The following is a 19,259-nucleotide window of genomic DNA, read 5'->3' on the forward strand; positions in this document are numbered from 1 at the left end:
AGATGATAGATAGATGATAGATGATAGATGATAGATGATAGATAGATAGATAGATAGATAGATAGATAGATTAGATAGATGATAGATAGATAGATAGATAGATAGATAGATGATAGATAGATAGATGATAGATAGATAGATAGATAGATAGATAGATAGATAGATAGATAGATAGATATAGATAGATGATAGAGATAGATGATAGATAGATAGATAGATGATAGATAGATAGATAGATAGATAGATAGATGATAGATAGATAGATAGATAGATAGATAGAGATAGATAGATAGATAGATAGATAGATAGATAGATAGATAGATGATAGATAGATGGATAGATAGATGATAGATAGATGATAGATAGATAGATAGATAGATAGATAGATGATAGATAGATAGATGATAGATAGATAGATGATAGATAGATATAGATGATAGATAGATATAGATGATAGATAGATAGATAGATAGATAGATAGATAGATAGATAGATAGATGAGAGAGAGAGTGTGTGTGCTGGATCCGGGGGTAAGGTACCGTGGGCGTAAGCAGAGTCCACACGAAGAGGGGCGAGGTCCGAGGCGGAGAGCCGGGCGGGGAACAGGAACGCTGGAACAGGAGGCCGAGCAGGGAACAGGAACACCGGATGGTCAGGAACAGGAGGCCGAGCAGGGAACAGGAGCACCGGATGGTCAGGAACAGGAGGCCGAGCAGGGATCAGGAACACAGGAAGGTCCGAAGCCAACAACGACGTTGCTCCCGCAACCTGGGGCCGGGCTGACTGGGCTTTTATCCTCTTCTAAGGCCAGGGGCGGTCCCGGCCCCCAGGAGCCCCGCCTCCTCTGACCTTGAGGCAAGCACTCCTCCTGGGAGCAACCAGTTCCCTTCGCCTCTCTGCCCTAAGCCTCTGCAGATCAGGAGAGGCCGAAGGGTTACTGGGCCCTGGAGGAGGCTCACCTGTAGCCACTGAGTCCTCAAGCCTCTCTGGGGCCAGAAGGGTTTCACCTGGGGCCAGCTCCTGGTGCTCTGCCACAGGTGCAGGCTCTTCAGCATCTAGGCCTTGCCCCAGTTCAGCCGGCCCTGGAGGCGGGGACTCCTGTGCAGGCTGGGATTCCTCTGGTTCAGCCTCTGAATCGGAATCCCAGGCCATCACAGAGAGAGAGAGAGAGAGAGAGAGAGAGAGAGAGAGAGAGAGATGATAGATAGATAGAGATAGATGATAGATAGATAGATATAGATGATAGATAGATAGACAGACAGATAGATGATAGATAGATAGATAGATAGATAGATAGATAGATAGATAGATAGATAGATAGATAAGCATTGCAACAATCAATGCAGATCTGCATGTGTTTCCTTTCATCTATATCTACTATTTCTGGGCATGGGCATGAGGAAACGATTTGGAGTGCTCCAATATCTTCGTCCGGAGAGACTCAGGTTGCATTTTCCTTGAAGTTCTAGTGCATATAACAGAACTTGCACCCCGTTCTCTTGAAACAGAAGGACCCTGTATTTTCAGTGTTGCTAAATGCTGAGCGTTGGAGCAGACAGAATAACTCCTCCTCAGGGTTTTTCCTGTGCACCTTCTCCAGAGGGACACTGGGAGCCCATCCAATCCATACAAAAGGTGTGGAGGCTTATTCCCAATGACTACTAGCTCCCCTATCATGCTGGTTGGACAGCTCTAGGAAGCTAGAGACAGTGATCCTGCTGGAAAATAGTACAGTGGTACTTCGGGTTAAGAACGTTCTGGTGGTCCATTCTTAACCTGAAACTGTTCTTAACCTGAGGTACCACTTTAGCCAATGGGGCTCCTGCTGCCGCCACACGATTTCTGTTTTCATCCTGAAGCAAAGTTCTTAGCCCAAGGTACTATTTCTGGGTTAGTGGAGTCTGTAACCTGAAGCATCTGTAACCCGAGGTACCACTGTATATTATGTCCCACATCCTTTGCCCATTTTATCATTACACACTTAACCTCTTCCTCTTTGGTTTCCCATTCCAACAGCAAATTATACATTTTTGACAGTAATTTTATATTATTTTCTACAATTTCTCTTTGAAATCTTGATATTGTATAGCTAAATCCTTACTTTTTATCATTTTATTTGATAATACTGTAACCAATCTGTTACCTTCTCTATAATTTCCTCAAATTCTTTTAAGTTTAATTGGTTATCCACTTCTGTTAACAGCTCTCTATATGTTGGCCATTTTGTCCTCATATTTACCTTTTTTAAAGATATTGCTTCTACTAGGAATATCCACCATGGTGTTTTTTGTTCTATTAAATCTTTATATCTCTCCCCTACCTTAAAAATTGCATTTCGTATTATATGGTTATGAAATCCTTTGTGGAGTTTCACCTTCTGATACCATAAATATGCATGCCAATCATGCTCTTCCAAGTCTAACAGGTCTATATTCTTTAATTTAATCCAATCCTGAATCCAGCAAATGCAGGCCGCCTCAAAGTATAATTTTAAATATGGTAAAGAGAAACTTCCTCTATCTTTAATGTTAGTAAAAAGTTTATATTTTATTCTTGGTTTCTTCCCTTTCCAGATAAATCTTGTAATATCATTTTGCCATTCTTTGCCAGCCAGCTCACATTGCTCATCACTGGGATTGACTGAAATAAAAATAACATTTTTGGCAATATAATCACTGAAATTCTTCCTAAAATTTTCAATGTTACAATTTCAAATAAACATTTTACAAACTTTAAAATGACCTCCCTTCTTGTCTTTCATTTTACATATATATCCCTGCATATTTTACTGTAAACTTACAAATCTATTGCCCAGTGTGTCATTGAAGCTTTAACAAGCTCATCTTTTGTTTCCCATTCTAGTAGAAAATTATACATTTTAGACAAAAGTTTATCCTTATTTTGTAAAAGTTCTTTTTCAAATTGTGATCTTTGATCCAGAAATCCTTTCTTTCTATCCAATTTAAACATATTTTATAACTGGTGATAACCAATCCATAACATGGCATCTTAAGTTTTCTATTGATTTCAGTTTGGGTTCCTCCACTGTAAAATCCAGCAGTTCCCTGTAAGTCACCCATTGTCTGTCCATATTAACTCTCTTAATCATAATTGCTTCAATGGGAGATAGCCATAAAGGTGTTTTTCTTTCCAGCAGATTTTTATATTTCTCCCAGACTCTTCTTCCTAAGGATATGCTTCATAAAACTCTTGTAGATTTTAGCCTTCCATACCAGAGACATGCATGTCAGCCGGATTTTGTCATGAGCCTCTAAATCTAAGATGTCTGCAATTGTCCAATACAATCCATTTTTTAACCAACACAAACAAGCTGCCTCATAATACACATGCAAATCTGGCAGAGCAAAGCCCCCTCTTTCTTTAATCTATCATGATTTTATGTTTAATTCTTCACTTTCCCCCCTGCCAGATAAATTTAGAGATATCTTTTTTCCATTCTTTGAAGCAGCTTAAATTGTTTACAATTGGGATTGATTGGAATAAAAACAGAATCCTAGGCAATATATTCATTTTAACGGTTGAAATTCTGCCTAACGGGGAGTTTCATTCTCCCCATATCTCCAACTCTTTCTTAACTTCCTTCCACAATTTAATATAATTATTCTCAAATAGTTAGCCAAATTCCCAGGTACCTAACTTTTTGGCCTATTTTTAAACCAGACATCCTTTCTTTTAAAAAATTGACTGTTCATTCCCATGGTCCCATTCTTCCTACTGAGAAGGCTGGTGGTCTTTGCTGTTTCTACCCCAGGAAGGACAAAAGGGGGTTATAGCAGCTGTTGCGACAGGCAATGGCTGGGTAAAAATAAACCCGTTGTAACATCAAAGGGACATTTATGAGCAAAAAAAAAAAAGCAAAGCACATAAAAAGTGATAATTTGAGATTGCAAGCAGTCCAGAGCACACTTGTTGTCTCATTAATTACCTTCTTCCATAACAAAGGAAGCCCAGTGGTGATATTGATGATGTCACCTTTGTTATTGTTCCAAGGAGGAGTTTGATTCTTCAGCGGAGGATTTCTTGTGTGGGGTTTTTTTTTTTTTTTAGCCTCCAGCCATCCTCAAATCAAAACATTGCACCATGTTAAAAGCTTGTTGGATTGTCTCTGATGGTTTCATTTGAATGCAAAATGTGGAATGTGACTAAATCCCAGGCTTCAGCATACAGAGAGTCTTGAGCCAAAATTTATTTGAAGGCCAAGGCTGCTTTGCCAGCATAGTTTGAAGGTGTCCAGCATGACCCCAAAGTTGCAAAAAAAAAAAAAGAAAGTACAGGATATGGTTAAATATCCAAAACAAACAAAATATAACTAGCCGAGCCCAGCTTTGCCAAATTCAGTTCAGTATTGCAACAGGGGCATAGACAGAATGGTTGATGGCAACCTTTTTTAGAGCTATAGAGAAAGCAGAGCTTCAGTCTGTCATTGTCTCAAAAGTCGCTCAAGGCCAGCAGTTTATGGCACCAGGCCAAATCTTCCTAGCCCCTGGAATTGCCTGACTCTGCTGATCTGACAGTTGCAGTACCACCCCCTGGCCACCTGCAGTGATGGCACTGTGGAACAGATCCTCCCTCTGGCTGCAAGTAGCCAGACTGGAGCAGAGTTCTTTTTTATTTAACAACATTTATATGCCATTTGATACTTTAAAAAAAACACAACCCACCTCTAAGCAGTGTACAAAACTATTTTTATTATTTTTATTTATTAAATTTGTATACCACCCTATACCTGTAGAACTCAGCGCAGTTCACAACATAAAATCACAATATAAAAAAACAGAAAATACATTATAAAAACAACAACAAGGACAACCCAATTATCCCTGCTTCCACAACACATTTTAAAAGGACATTGGATGTCAATCAGACAAAGGCCTGGTTAAAGAGGAATGTTTTTCGCCTAAAGGTGTACAGTGAAGACGCCAGCTGAACCTCGCTAGGGAAAGTATTCCACAAACGGGGAGCCACTGCAGAAAAGACCCCGTTCTTGTGTTTCCACCCTCAAGAGTTCTCGTGGAGGAGGCACACAAAGAAGGCCCTCAGAAGATGCTCTCAGGGTCCAGGTAGGTTTGTATGGAGAGAGGTGGTTCTTGAGGTATTGCAGTCCTGAGCCCTTTAAGGCTATAAAATAAAGAATTAACATTTTGGAGGAGAACCTATTAAAAACAGATGTTTGAATTAAAATCAACTGTAGCAAACAAGTGATAAAAACTTCTGTAACTTCTATGTGTGTCTGGATACGCTTGCCAAAACAGAAATGTTTTAAGCAAGCACCAAAAAGAGTGCAGCGAAGATGGCCACCTGATGTCAACAGGGAGTTCCAAAGTGTATGGATAGCTCAATTGGTTACAGTGTGGTGCTGATAACCCCAAGGTTGCAGGTTCGATCCCCTTAAGGGACAGCTGCATATTTCTGCATTGCAAGGGGTTGGACTAGATGATCCTCAGGGTCCCTTCCAACTCTGATTCTATCATTCTGTGTAGCTGCTGCCATGCTAAAAGATTAATTCCTTACAAGTGTAGAATAAGTACTGTGTGGCACCTGTACTGCTGCCATATGTGAATATAGACCTCAGGCTAAAGAAAGCTTGGCTACCCCTGATATAAAGGTAAAGGGGCCCCTGACCGTTAGGTCCAGTCGTGACCGACTCTGGGGTTGCGGTGCTCATCTCGCTTTATTGGCTGAGGGAGCCGGGGTACAGCTTCCGGGTCATGTGGCCAGCATGACTAAGCCGCTTCTGGAGAACCAGAGCAGCACTCGGAAGTGCCGTTTACCTTCCCGTCGGGGCGGTACCTATTTATCTACTTGCATTTTGACGTGCTTTTGAACTATTAGGTTGGCAGGAGCAGGGACCGAGCAACGGGAGCTCACCCTGTCACAGGGATTCAAACCGCCAACCTTCTGATCGGCAAGTCCTAGGCTCTGTAGTTTAACCTACAGCGCCACCCGCGTCCCTACCCCTGATATAAAGCCACCCTCAAAAGCTGGATGGCAGAATTTGCAAAACACCATTAGCTGAAGGTGCATCGTGTGTGTATTACATTATTTTCTGGAGTGTGCTTGCAAGGGATCCCTCATTTGCTTGAAGCAAATAACTTTTGATTTAGCTTGCAAGTTTTGGACTCTCTCACACACATCTCCGGTGCCTCCCCTCCCAATTTTGAACCCAAGGAGGAGACCAACTGCTCTGCCAATCCCATATCCGTCCCCTATGACAATATCCAGACTTCCTCCTCCTCTGGGCTATCAGCCTGATGCCATGGCACCTCCTTCCTGTGAAACATAGCGGGAGGAACACAAAGGACACCTATCACAGGGGGGCCCAAATGCCCCTGATATGCTGCCTCTGGGATCAGAGGGAGGCTCAGGCCTAGGGACAGCTCCAGCACTATGAAACGGGGGGGGGGGGGGAGGAAGAAAATATCACTCTGAAATAAGGTTTGGGTTGTAGTCTAATTTAGGCCCCTTAATTGCAATGGATCTACTCTTGAGTGCAGCTTAGTTGGATGCAACTGCTTGATATTATTGTTACACTTTACATGCAGAAGGTCCAGATTCAGTTTCTATCATCTCCAGGTAGATGTTCCCCACCTGGAACCTTGGAGAGTCACGGGATAATACTGTGTTAGAGGAACCAATGGTCTGACTGTAGAAGCCAGCTTCCTATGCTTCTATTCAGTTCCACCCTTGCTTCAGAACAATGACTAGAACCTCACTTCATGTTTAAGGGAAGGGCCATAGCTCCTTAGTAAGGTCCCAGATATACACGCAGAAGCCCCCAGGTTCAGTTGCCAGTGGCACCTCTAGGTAGGGCTGGGACGTTTCCCAGTCTGAAAATCCTGGAGGAGCTGCTGCTGCCAGTCAGCACAGACAGTACTGAGCTGGATGGATCAGTGGTCTGACCATTGGCTCATCTTGCTCAGGACTGTCAACTCTGACAGGCAGCAATGGCTCCCCTTGGTTCCAGGCAGGGGACATTTCTCCCGACCTACCTTGAGATGCTGCTAGGGAATGAACCTGGGACCTTCTGCATGCAAATCAGGTGCTCCGCCTCTGAGCTACAGCCCTCTGTGAGGTTGTCTGTGGGTCTTGTGGAAGCCACAAGGAACAAACCAGCAGGCTGGATAAGGCCTGTGGGGCCACAGAAAAGCCACCCCTGTTCCAGCGATACAAGCTCAAGGGTTGCCCCATGGGTAAAAACTCAGGTAGAAAATCCCTGAGATGATGAGGAATGTCCTTGTTATGGTGGAGCAACTGTGTTGACTGTAGGAGAGCCTTGTAGCCCCAGGTGTAGAAGTCCTTGACACCCCGCTCCAGTGATTTATTTCTTTATCTTTCCACCTTCAAATGAAAGCTGCCTTGGAGTTCTGGAAACACCCATCTCATTAGAGGACTGGTGCTCGGGGCCACCAGTACCAGGATCCAAGCAGCCAAGTGGCTCACAACCTCAGAAGGCTTCCTCTTCAACTCAAAGCCACCGCCTTTCCCCTGGCCCGTAGGCCATACCTACGCATGTTGAGACTGTCCGCTGGACCTGGCAGGTGTTCCTGCATCCACCTGTTTATTGCTTTCTCCCTCCAAGAACACAGTGCCTCGAGCCACGGACTTGGAAGCGCTCCGGTGGGAACGTTCCTCTGTCTCCGGTTCCACGTCGCTCCCGGGATGAGTCTGGGCAGATCCCGCCCAGCCGAGAGAATATTTGCCCTCAAGAGGCCTTGTGGGGCTTCAAATCATGGTGGCTCAGGCAAGGGCAGGGATGAAGGAAGTGCCAGCTCAGGCTGCCACCTGCCCATCGCCCCTCCCCCTGGCACCCATCCAGGCTTTGCACAGGCCCTTTCGAGGCAAGGGCGAGAGAGAAAAGGGTCTCCCTCGGCAATAAGATCCTGGAAGGGTGGGGAGAGAGGCTGGGTGCTGCAGCAGAGCCTGGGAAAGCCAGCTCCCAACCCAGCACCCTTGTGGGTGGCCTGCCGTGCACCCTCCCACCTGTCAAAATGCAGATGCAAGAGGCCTAGCACCCAGGGTTGTTGTTAAGGATCTGAACACAGATGCTGTGGAGAAGCAGACACATAATGCTGAGTCTAAGCAAGGAGCCACTTAGGCAGTGGGAACACAGGAAGCTGCCTTGTACAGAATCAGACCCTTGGTTCATCTTGCTGAGTATGGCACGCACTGACTGGCAGCATTTCTCTGTAGCGTTTCAGATGTTTGTCATGTGCAGCTTCAGTTGCAGATCATAGGTCCATTTAGCTCAGTATTGCATACACTGACTGGCAGCAGCTCTCCGCTGAGCTAAAACCAAATACGGAGCCAGACTCTTGGTCCACCTAGTTCAGTGTTGCCCACACTGACTGGCAGTGTCTGTCCAGGGTTTCAGGCAGGGGACAATCCCAGCCCTACCTGGATATGCCAGCAGGGATGGAACCTGGGACCTGCTGCATGCAAAACAGATGCTGCACCACTGAGCTGTGGTACATCTTCCTCCAAACTAAAATAAAGATTTCAGTCCTCATGGTTCTAAAGCAGGGATCAGCAACCTTTTTCAGCCATGGGCCAGTCCACCGTCCCTCAAACCATGTGGTGGGATGGACTATATTGGGGGTGGGGGTGGGGAATGAATGAATTCCTATGCCCCACAAATAACCCAGAGATGCATTTTAAATAAAAGGACACATTCTACTCATGTAAAAACACGCTGATTCCCAGACCGTCCGCAGGCCGGATTGAGAAGGTGATTGGGCTGCATCCGGCCCCCGGGCCTTAGGTTGCCTCCCCCTGTTCTAAAGAAAGGGATGGTTTAAATAAGCAGCTGTCTTATACAGTGGTACCTCTGGTTACGTACTTAATTCGTTCTGGAGGTCTGTTCTTAACCTGAAACTGTTCTTAACCTGAAGCACCACTTTAGCTAATGGGGCCTCCCGCTGCCACCGCACGATTTCTGTTCTCATCCTGAAGCAAAGTTCTTAACCCGAGGTACTATTTCTGGGTTAGCAGAGTCTGTAACCTGAAGCGTATGTAACCCGAGGTACCACTGTACTCAGACCAATAGTCCATCTAGCTCAGTGTTGTCTGCACTGACTGGAAGCAGAAGCTCTCCAGGGTTTCAGGCAGGGAGTCTTTTCCTGGCCCTACCTGGAGATGCTATTGGGGATTGTACTTGAGCTCCTGCATGCAAGGTTGAATGCCACCTCGTTGTTTTGATTGTGCAGCGTGTGTGTGTTTTTAATAAAGGGTGGGCGTTGTTGTTTTAACAATGGTGGTGAGCTGCCTCTAGGATGGGGGCGGGATGGAAACATTTTAAACAAGCAAATAAATAAATAAGCCAGCAACCCATGGCAGAAACAAGCCCCATTCATCCCTCGGCTGAGCCTTGGCAGACAGAGCTGACGGGACAATGGCAGGCATTGTCTGGGCCACATCGGTCTGCCATTGAGTTCCTCCATTGCCTTGCAGGAAGAAGGCACTCCAGCCAGCCCATTTTGGCTAAACTCATTAAATGCAACTCCAGCCAGTTATATTCTGGGAGGCTGGGAGAAAATTACACACACACACCATGACTTCCCCCTGCAACTGAAGAGGACCTGGACCAGGGAGCAGAGAAAGGATAAAGGAGTCAAGTTATGATTATCTGCAACAGCTGCTTGGATCAGAATCAGATCACGAGCATAATCTCTCTGTGTGTAAGTTTCCCCATCCTTTAAGAAGGGATTTACAAGTGGGAAGAGGTGCTGGATAGGATGGGGGACACCAGGCATGACAGCAGCACACGTTAAAGGGATCTAGGGGTGTTAGTAGACCACAAGTTTGTCCTGAGTCAACAGTGTGATGCAGCAGCAAAAAAGCTAATGTAATACTAGGCTGCAACCAACAGAGGTATAGTCTTCGGATCAAGGGAAGCAATAGGTAAAGGTAAAGGTACCCCTGCCCGTACGGGCCAGTCTTGCCAGACTCTGGGGTTGTGCGCCCATCTCACTCAAGAGGCCAGGGGCCAGCGCTGTCCGAAGACACTTCCGGGTCACGTGGCCAGCATGACATCGGTGCTCTGGCGAGCCAGAGCTGCACACGGAAACGCCATTTACCTTCCCGCTAGAAAGCGGTCCCTATTTATCTACTTGCACCCGAGGGTGCTTTCGATCTGCTAGGTTGGCAGGCGCTGAGACTGAGCAACGGGAGCGCACCCTGCCGCGGGGATTCGAACCGCCGACCTTTCGATCGGCAAGCCCTAGGCGCTGAGGCATTTACCCACAGCGCCACCCGCGTCCCAAAGGGAAGCAATAGGACTGCTTTATTCTGCCTTGGCCACATCCCACCTGGAGTTGTGTGTCCAGTTCTGGGCACCCCAGTTTCAGAAACACATTGGACTAGCTAGAATGAGTCCCGGGGAGGGCAACTCAGATGATGAAGGGTCTGGAAACCAAGCCTCATGAGGAATGGTTGAGGGAGTTGGGTATGTTTAGCCTGGAAAAGAGGAGACTGAGAGGAGATGTGATAGCCCTATGGAGCATGGGCCAAGCTTGTTTTCTCCTGCTCCAGAGGGTAGGATTCAAGATACAAGAAAGGCGATTCCAGCTGAACATCAGGAAGAACTTTCTGACAGTAAGAGCTGTTCAACAGTGGGACGGACTCCCTTGGAAGTGGTGGACTCTCTTTCACCGGATGTTTTTAAGCAGAGGTTGGGTGGCCATCTGCCATGGGTTTTCAAGTGCGCAGCCCCTTCCTACCTGTTTACTCAGAAGCCCAGAAACTGCAGCAGGTCATGGCCTTGAAAGGTTGCCGGCATCATGTCTCTCTGTCCAGCAGTATCTTTTCTCTTGGGCTCTGGAGAGGCCTGTTTTGGAGCAAGAAGTCCGTTCAGCAACATGGCCTCAGGGCCCACTTTCAGGGCACCTCCCTGAGGTTGACATTTGTAGAACACACCAAGGTGCCTAAAAACATCATTAGCCAGCAAGGCAGTCTCTTCTCTTTTGACAGGAGCCTTGTAAAAGGAAAGGGTGCGGTTCTTGTGGAGGAAAGAGGATCTCTCCTTTCCATTTCTCCTCCTTCCTTTTGTGATGTCACCTTTGTTTCCATAGAGCTCTGCTAGCCCCAAGGAGGGTGTCAGCTTCTGAGCTACCAAAATCGCTTTGCCTATGCTCTGCCTGCTACAGGTGGAGACCGTAAAGATTCTGAATCCCAGTTGCTGCAAAATGCAGGAGAGTGTTTCTCTTGTGATTGGGTCCTCCTTATGGGCTTCCCATCATGGGAATCTAGTCACCCACCATGAGAAGAGGAGGTTGGACTAAATGGGCCATTGGCCTGATCCAGCAAGGTCTCAGATGATGATCACAGGGTCCGCATGGGTCTTTATAGGTCAAAACCAACACTTTGAATTGGGCTCGGTAACTCATTGGCAGCCAATGCAGTCAGACCAGGATTTATGTTATATACTTAAACTGTCTTGCCCCAGTGAGCAACCTAGTTGCTGAATTCTGCACCAGCTGAAGTTTCCGAACCATCTTCAGATGCAGCCACACATATAATGTACTGCAGTAATTAACCTAGAGGTTACCAAAGGATAGGCTATCCCTAACCAGATAGAGGTGCAGCTGGGCATAGCAATAGCCAGCGTGGAGAAGTTGCCCGTGGTCTGCTGTGCACCTGTCCTAATCAGAGGAACCGTGCGAGGGCAAAAAAGTTGGCAAGCCCCCCATCCATTGTTAGTTTCATTTATTAGTCTTGGCCGTTGTCCATAACAAAAAGTCAACATTGTAAAATATGTGGCGATACAAAAACAAAGCAAACCACACATTTCATGTTTCCAGTGACAGCTCAACAACTCCCGGAGTTGTCAGATTTGCAACTGACACAATGTCTGGCATTAAAAACTTTGGTGGGACAAAGCAAAAAGTTGGCAAAAAATAAGAAGTTCCTGACACACAAAAATTAAGCTGCATGTTGGAAGATTCAGGACAGATAAAACAAAGGGCTTCTTCACACAGTACAGATTTAACCTATGGAACTCCCACCCACAGGAGGCAGAGATGGTCAAGACAACTTGGATGTCTTTAAAAGAGGATGAGACACATTTGTGGAGGAGGATGTGGCTCTTGATGGCTATGCTCTGCCTGCCCAGCTGGAGGCAGCAGTGCTTCTGAACATCAGTTGCTGGAAGCCACAGGAGGGAGAGCTGCTGTTGTGCTCAGGTCCTGCTTGTGGGTTTCCCCATATGGGCATCCTGTTGGCCACTCTGAGAACAGGATGCTGGACAAGTTAGGCCTTTGGCCTGATCCAGCAGGGCTCTTCTTAGGTTCTCTCCATGGACAGAATGAAAGGAGGGCTTAGTTGGATCAGACCAGACACCTGCATGGCCCCCTGCACAAAACTTCCAATAGCAGAAGGGAGTGGGATATACCGTATTTTTTCATCTATAAGACACACCCATGTATAAGACGCCCAATATTTTGGGGGACCCAGATTTAAGAAAATCCACCCTCGGCAAAATCCATGTATAAGACACCCCCTAATTTTGGACATTATTTTTTAGGGGGGAAACCTAGTCTTATACATGGAAAAATGCGGTATATTCTATTTACTTGTTCACTCAGCATCTAGAGACACTTCAGATAAGTTATTGTTTATGTTATTTTATTTATATCATACTTTTTCCTTCAGGGAGCTCAAGGTGACATACATATTTCTCTCCCCCACCCCCATTTCATCCTCACAACTACCCAGTGTGATAGGTTAGGCTGAGAGTGAGCTCACCCAGTAAGCTCCATGGCTGACTGGGTGGTGGCGGCGGCAGGGGGGAGGGAGGGATGTGAACCCTGCTCTGCCAGGTCCCATATCTACACCACACTGGCTCCCATGGTGATGGTCGGCCAGGGTTCCTGGGGCCAGGGCCTCTGAGAAGACTATTATCAGGAGGAGGGGGTGTACAAAGTTTATTTTGAGCCTCTTCCCTTCTCCAGTAGTCTTCCTGTTTTTATCCACTAGGGTTTTATGCCATGAGCTGCAGCCTATAAGCTCAAAAAGGGTACAGGAGAAGAGAGAAGGTCGCAGCGGAGCTCTCCGTTAACTTTTATAAATTGAAGGCCTTACGCTCTTATGCACACTCCATGATAACAATAGATAAACATAAATAAAATAAGGTCAGAGATAAGAAACCACATTTGAAATGAATAACTTTGTTTATGCCACAACACAGATAAGGAAAAATAATTCACGTTGAATCATCCTTTTATATTGCAATGCAGATCAAATAGTAAAAAGTATTAGTATAAAGAAAAAGTAGAAAAACTTATTATTTACTTTTTTTAAAAAAGAAGCTTTTTAGGCCTCTCTTGGGGAAAAATTCAAATCACAGCACGAAAATTAATTGTTCTTGGCAATGTTTGATTCAATACTTAGCCTGGCCAAATCCACAAGACGTCCTTGAGGCATTGTAGACCTTAAGTAATTCTTAATTAACCGAGGTTTGCTAAATGACCCCGCTGCAGAAGCTACTGTTGCTGGGATTGTTCATAGTATTCTTAAGTTAGCACAGACATTTGGAAACAGATCACCAAGTCTGTACTCTGTTAAGCAGTGCAACAGATCTAACGGCTTTAACTGTGCAATTACAAAAAATGCTTTATTTGCTGAGGGTGAATGTTGCATTTATTTTCCATAATCGCCACCACTAAGGTCAGCAGGATATTGCTCTAAGATAGAGCTTTTCTCTCCACATCACTTTTAGGCATGGTGAGATATTTCCACAAGAAATCAGTTTTTTCTGCCAACTGCTTAACACCACTGAAGAAGACACCTATAACATTGTATACCAAAATGTAAAACATACTTTCTGTATGAGCATTGTTCTGTTCAGCATTGTTCTCGTATTTTTGCTTGTGAGCCATTGTATTTTCCAGCCATATTTGTTCCATTATTGTAGGCTTGAGCTCTGCAGTCATTGAAAAGGAATAGCATGTTCTTTCAATGTGTCAGTTACCAACTGAGCAATTTCTTACCCTTTTTCATTGCCACAGTCTGCAAAGCTAAGAAATTGTTCTTGAATCTAATACTGCATTTATTTTAAAAGTACGTATCTCAGAATAAATGCTGTTTGTTCCCTATGGGAAGAATCTGGTGTGGAATCTACTATTACTGCAAACTACTTTGCAGATTGCCTCTCAAGCAAAATGTGTTTTTTTTCACAAGATTTGAGCATTCTGTAATAAATTCATTTTGTGAGTCAAAGGTCAGATAATGAACTTGAAACCACTCAATCCTTTTCTGTGAACTCTTCTACACTTAGCACATGTTCCTGAAGTCCTACCTGGAGAGCAGTTCAATAAGTCCTAAAAAGTTTCCATTGCTTGGATTACCAATTCAATGGGATGAACCAGAAAATACTAGACCATGTTCTCCTAAGAAGACTGCAACATTGATGATGTGTTTTAAAAGCTTGTACCATTTTACAGCTTCAGCTTTTATTGACAATTCTAAGATAATGTCAACTCCTGTCCCAGATGTAATATACTTTTCTATTTCCTTTTGAGATGGAAACTCAGTTATGGTGCATCCAATGTCAAGGCCTGCATTATGATTAGCTCTTTCATCTTTCAAATTCACTTCCACATGCGTCTGTAAGCCTGTTTACTTCTGTTTTCTATTTCCATTTTCTGCATCTTCCCCTTCATCAGAATACTTTGCATGATTACCCAAATAAACTGCTCCTTGTTTGGGAATGAGGTTTCAACAGTTTCTTCTTGCTCCAAATCTATAGATGTGTTCAATGAAAAGGTTTTTTTTTTAAAGCTGCACTTAATCCAGTTTGTTGGGTTAAGTGTTTGTTGACCCCTTTTTCATTCTTTCTATATTTTCTCTTCTGGGCGCATGATTTGTGAGAATACATTTTGGAGAGATAATTTATAAATAAATATTTTTATATCTGAAGAAAGGGGGGAAAGGGAATGTGACAAAAAGATATATACAGGCAATCTTCGTTTTGCATGGGGGTTACGTTCTATACCTCCGTGCGTGTTGACGTGTTGTAAGCAATATTATAAATATAAGTTAAAACTGCAGCACCTAGCTGTGCTTGCTTGATCAAAACAACAATGCAGCTGGAGCGCCCCTGAATTTTTTGCAGCTTGTTGCAAGTTGGCCAAAATAATTTGAGTTGTGTTCAACTGTAAAAAGACTTCGCAATTCCTTGTTCATTCTATCTGAGCAACACTGTTTCTCAGGTTAACCAACAATTCCAAATTAACAACACCTTTTTCCAGAAAAAGCCCAAATAAAAATTCAGAGAGATGAATCATAGTATTAATAAAGCAGAGCACTATGGGGGGGAATGGGGGGGGGCCGTTGGTAGAGGTTTTTTTGTGTTTTTGCCTTTATTACTTTTAATTACTTTTATTATACTTCTACAAATGTAATTTGAATCAATGCAAATATTAACTCTTTCCTGATTCTAAGGTGAGTTGTTTGGAATATATAATTTTACCCAAAAATGGCCATGAGATGTTTCACCTTCTTCTGCTTCAAGGTGGACATCAGTGCCAACACCCCTGCCCTTCACCGGTCCAGCAGACAGTAGATAGTGTGCATCTCCCGCAGGAGAGGCAAAGCAAGCCCGCCTTCTCAACTTGCCCACTCACAATATTGTCTGCTGGAACTTCAGCGCTGCCTCTCTGGATCGCCCAGGAGAAGTAGACGGGGAGGACGGGGGAATTGGCAGATGAGGAAGTTGGCAGGGGGGAGAAGTATCATGGCATTTTATGCAGGCTTACACAAAATGTAAATACAGTGGTACCTCAGGTTAAGTACTTAATTCGTTCCGGAGGTCCGTACTTAACCTGAAACTGTTCTTAACCTGAAGCACCACTTTAGCTAATGGGGCCTCCTGCTGCTGCCGCGCCGCCAGAGCACGATTTCTGTTCTCATCCTGAAGCAAAGTTCTTAACCTGAAGCACTATTTCTAGGTTAGTGGAGTGAGGAACCTGAAGCATATGTAACCTGAAGCGTATGTAACCCGAGGTACCACTGTAATAGGCTTCATACAATATATGCAAATGCTTTCTGAGGTCCCAGGAAATTTCTGGGTCTCCTCTTTTGACTCCCAAACCCCCTTTTTGATTCATGGCAGGGGCACGATGTACCCCCTCCCTCCCTCCCTCCTGGGCCCTGGCAGGGTCAGAGTAGGAGATGCCCAGGCAGGGCTGAGACCCCAGCGCTTTTCAGAATGAGGCCCACACAAAAAGAGACACCTGCCTGGCTTTTACGTCCAAGCACCATCCCCTCAGCTGGGATCCTCATTTCTGCAGATTCTGCCAGGGACCTCCGTGGTGCTTTCATCTTAAAAGTAGCCACTGGTGTCAAAGGGAGTTCTCTGCTTCTCTCACTTAGGTGTCAAGGGCTGCTGGCTTCCTGGCATCCCAGGCCCAGCACAATCTGATAGGCTGGTACCCAGTGCTATTTCACACCCTTCCAAGCTGCAGAGGCGTTGAGGCCTGGCTGGGACTCTCTGGGAGGTGTGAAAATTGCTCTGAGAGAGTCAGCCAAAAATCTTGGGTATTTTTGCCATAGCAGGGTGTGGGGAGGTGTGATGGGGAGAGGCGAGAGATTCCCAAACTGAGAATTAAGCTGCTGTCTGCATTTTTATTCATTTATTCTCTTACATCTATACCCTGCTTTGTTCCCTCACTGCATGGAACCATGCATGATACTTTCCCCTTAAAAAATAAAGTTAAGATTCCTGCACATCGTGGTTCTCAGTCAGGGGCTGGGGAAGCTAGCAAGCAAAAAGTCCTAGGTTCAGTCAATGCAGGCCTGGGAATGTTCTCTGCCATAAAACCTGGAGTGCTGCTGCTGCTGCCAGCCAGAGTTTACAATATAGAGCTTGGTGGACCAATGATCTGTCTCCGTAACAGGGCAGCTTCGTCTGTATTGCCCATCACCTCTCCTCTGGAAGCAGGAAATCAAAGAGGAAATCCTTCTATCTTCCAGCTGTGAAATGAAACAAAAATGCATCAATTTTGTTTATTTCCTGGTTCAATTGTGATGTGGGAAGGAGGGAACTGGGCAGAGGCCAGAGGCTCCCTCTTTAACTCTTCCCATGCTCACACACACAGAGAGAGGTCCAGCTTCCCGGAGTATAGGGAAAGCCCTTTGCATCCATGCTCAGGAACTAGGCTGACCTTCCCCCTCCCCCTTCCTGATTTATGCTCAAGAGGGAAGCCTCCTGGGCCATAAATAAAGGCCACTGCTGGCATGTGAAGTCTGGGAACCAGGAAGTCATTCCACAGCACCCGCCTCCCCCACCCTCAAGCGGTCTGGATTGGAAACGTTGGAGAAAGGAATTTGGGGTGGGGGTGGAGGAACGCCCACAGTTTTCAAACTGCCCAGAGCACAGGAGCTCAGGTCCAACGCAGCTTCTCTCCGCAAGGCCTTTTCCCAGCTGCCCTGAGCTCTGAAGCAGAAAATTAACTGGCTTTTCACAAAAAGCAGGTCATAGCATTGATTTATGTACGGTATAGGGGGATCTTTCCCTTTTGCAAGTCAAAACTGAGCAAACTTGAAAACAGCAACAACCAAGGGACTTTGATGGAAGTTTGGTGGGGCTGCATCACATTGCTTTGGCCCAGTAGTTTGGGGTTAGGCCACTGTGGGAACTAGATGCCCCCTATTCCTAGGTTCTTCTTTATGTTCAGCCTCCACCAGTAATGCTTCTGAATACCAGTTGCTTTAATCTCTGGAGGGGAGAGTTGCTGTCAGGCTCATATCCTGCACTGACTTCCCTTTGGGGCACTTGGTGGGCACTGTGAGAACAGCAAGCTGGTCTAGGTGGGCCTCCCTTAAGTGATTCAGCTGCAGGGCTCTTCTTTCTGTTCTAGATGCAAATGAGAATAGCAGAGGCATGGCGGGGGGGGGGGAGTTCCTGTGGCTGTCTCAAGTGGTCTCCACAACCCCCCTCCTTCCAACACAAGGAGAAGCACATAAAGTTGAGTGCCATCAGCCAGTGGTGACACAGTGGTTGGTGTTGGACTAAGAGCTGGGAGACCAGGGTTCAAATCCCCAATCCGCCATGAAGCTCCCTGGGTGACCTTGCAGCCAGCTGCTGCCTCCCAGTTTAACCTACCTCGCAGGGTTATTTTAAGGGATTAAACGAGAGCCATGTATGCCACTTTGAGCTCCTTGGAGAAAAAGGCAGGATAGAAATGCAATAAATAACAAGAACGACAACCATACTGGCAAATGTGCTGAGTTTGCAAGATTTCAGCAATTTGCAGGATCCCTTGCTACAGAATTTGTGGCCTCTTTTCAGTGCCCTTTGGATTCTGCCAGTGTGATGGTGTCGCTCCTGTAAGACAAAGGCCGTGTTCACCATACCTCACGTTGACAGCTTGCTTGGGGGGGTGTCTTCGAGCCCTGTTGCGAAAACCAGGCCCCAGGGACCCTTTTTGGCAGCCTGGCTGGTTTCTAAAGCTCCCTGCAGGCCTTGGTTTTGCATGAAGTTCTCAATCCGGAACAGCCGGAATGCCTGCAAGAGAGAGATCCTTGTCTCTTCCAGAGGGACTTTATCTGATGGACCGGCTCCTTTCTTATGTGCCTGGAAGGAGGAGGGAGCCCCGCCTTGGCCCGGTCTCACTATTCCTCCTCTGCTGGCATCCAGAGGCCTCCTGGCCATTCGCTGAGCTGCTGCCCAACAGATAATACAGCTCAAAGCCCCTTTGTGGGGAAGGACAAAAGGGACTTTTTCTGCAACTCTCTCTTCTCTCTCTCTCTCCTGCATTCCCGCCCCCCCCCCCCCTCTGGCTGAGCTTGAAACGCTGCTTATGAGGCATCAAAGGGCCCCTGCGCAAAATGGCGGAATCCCAGGAACAAGGATGATGATCTTAATACTCTTATGTATATAGTACAATTAACTGACTCGCCCCATTAAATAATATATACACTATCCTATATATAAGATATAATACATATATGCTTAATTGTGCATTAAATATTTATCCCATGAATATCCTTATGAATACTAGTACCCATAGCTGTCAACTTTTCCCTTTCCTTGCGAGGAATCCTATTCGGAATAAGGGAATTTCCCTTAAAAAAAGGGAAATGACAGCTATGCTAGTACCTATAATTTTACACTGTGTGTGTGTGTGTATACACATGATAAATCTGCAGAATCAGGCCAATAGCCCACATAGTCCAACATCCAGCCACAGTGGCCAACCAGATGCCCCAGGGGGCAGCCTGCAAACAGGACCTGGGTGCAGCTT

General features: G+C 45.6%; 1 long non-coding RNA gene across 1 annotated transcript; it reads right to left on the reverse strand.

Moving 5' to 3' along the window:
* Positions 1-16,618: 16,618 nt before the first annotated feature.
* Positions 16,619-18,778, reverse strand: LOC310836820. Its single transcript, XR_014560227.1, has 2 exons — positions 18,370-18,778; positions 16,619-16,986 (listed from the first exon to the last, which is right to left on the reverse strand). It is a non-coding gene; the product is annotated as an uncharacterized lncRNA (long non-coding RNA).
* Positions 18,779-19,259: the final 481 nt, after the last annotated feature.

This window comes from Podarcis gaigeae, assembly GCF_964106915.1.
Source record: "Podarcis gaigeae genome assembly, chromosome: Z".
Classification (NCBI taxonomy): Eukaryota; Metazoa; Chordata; class Lepidosauria; order Squamata; family Lacertidae; genus Podarcis; species Podarcis gaigeae.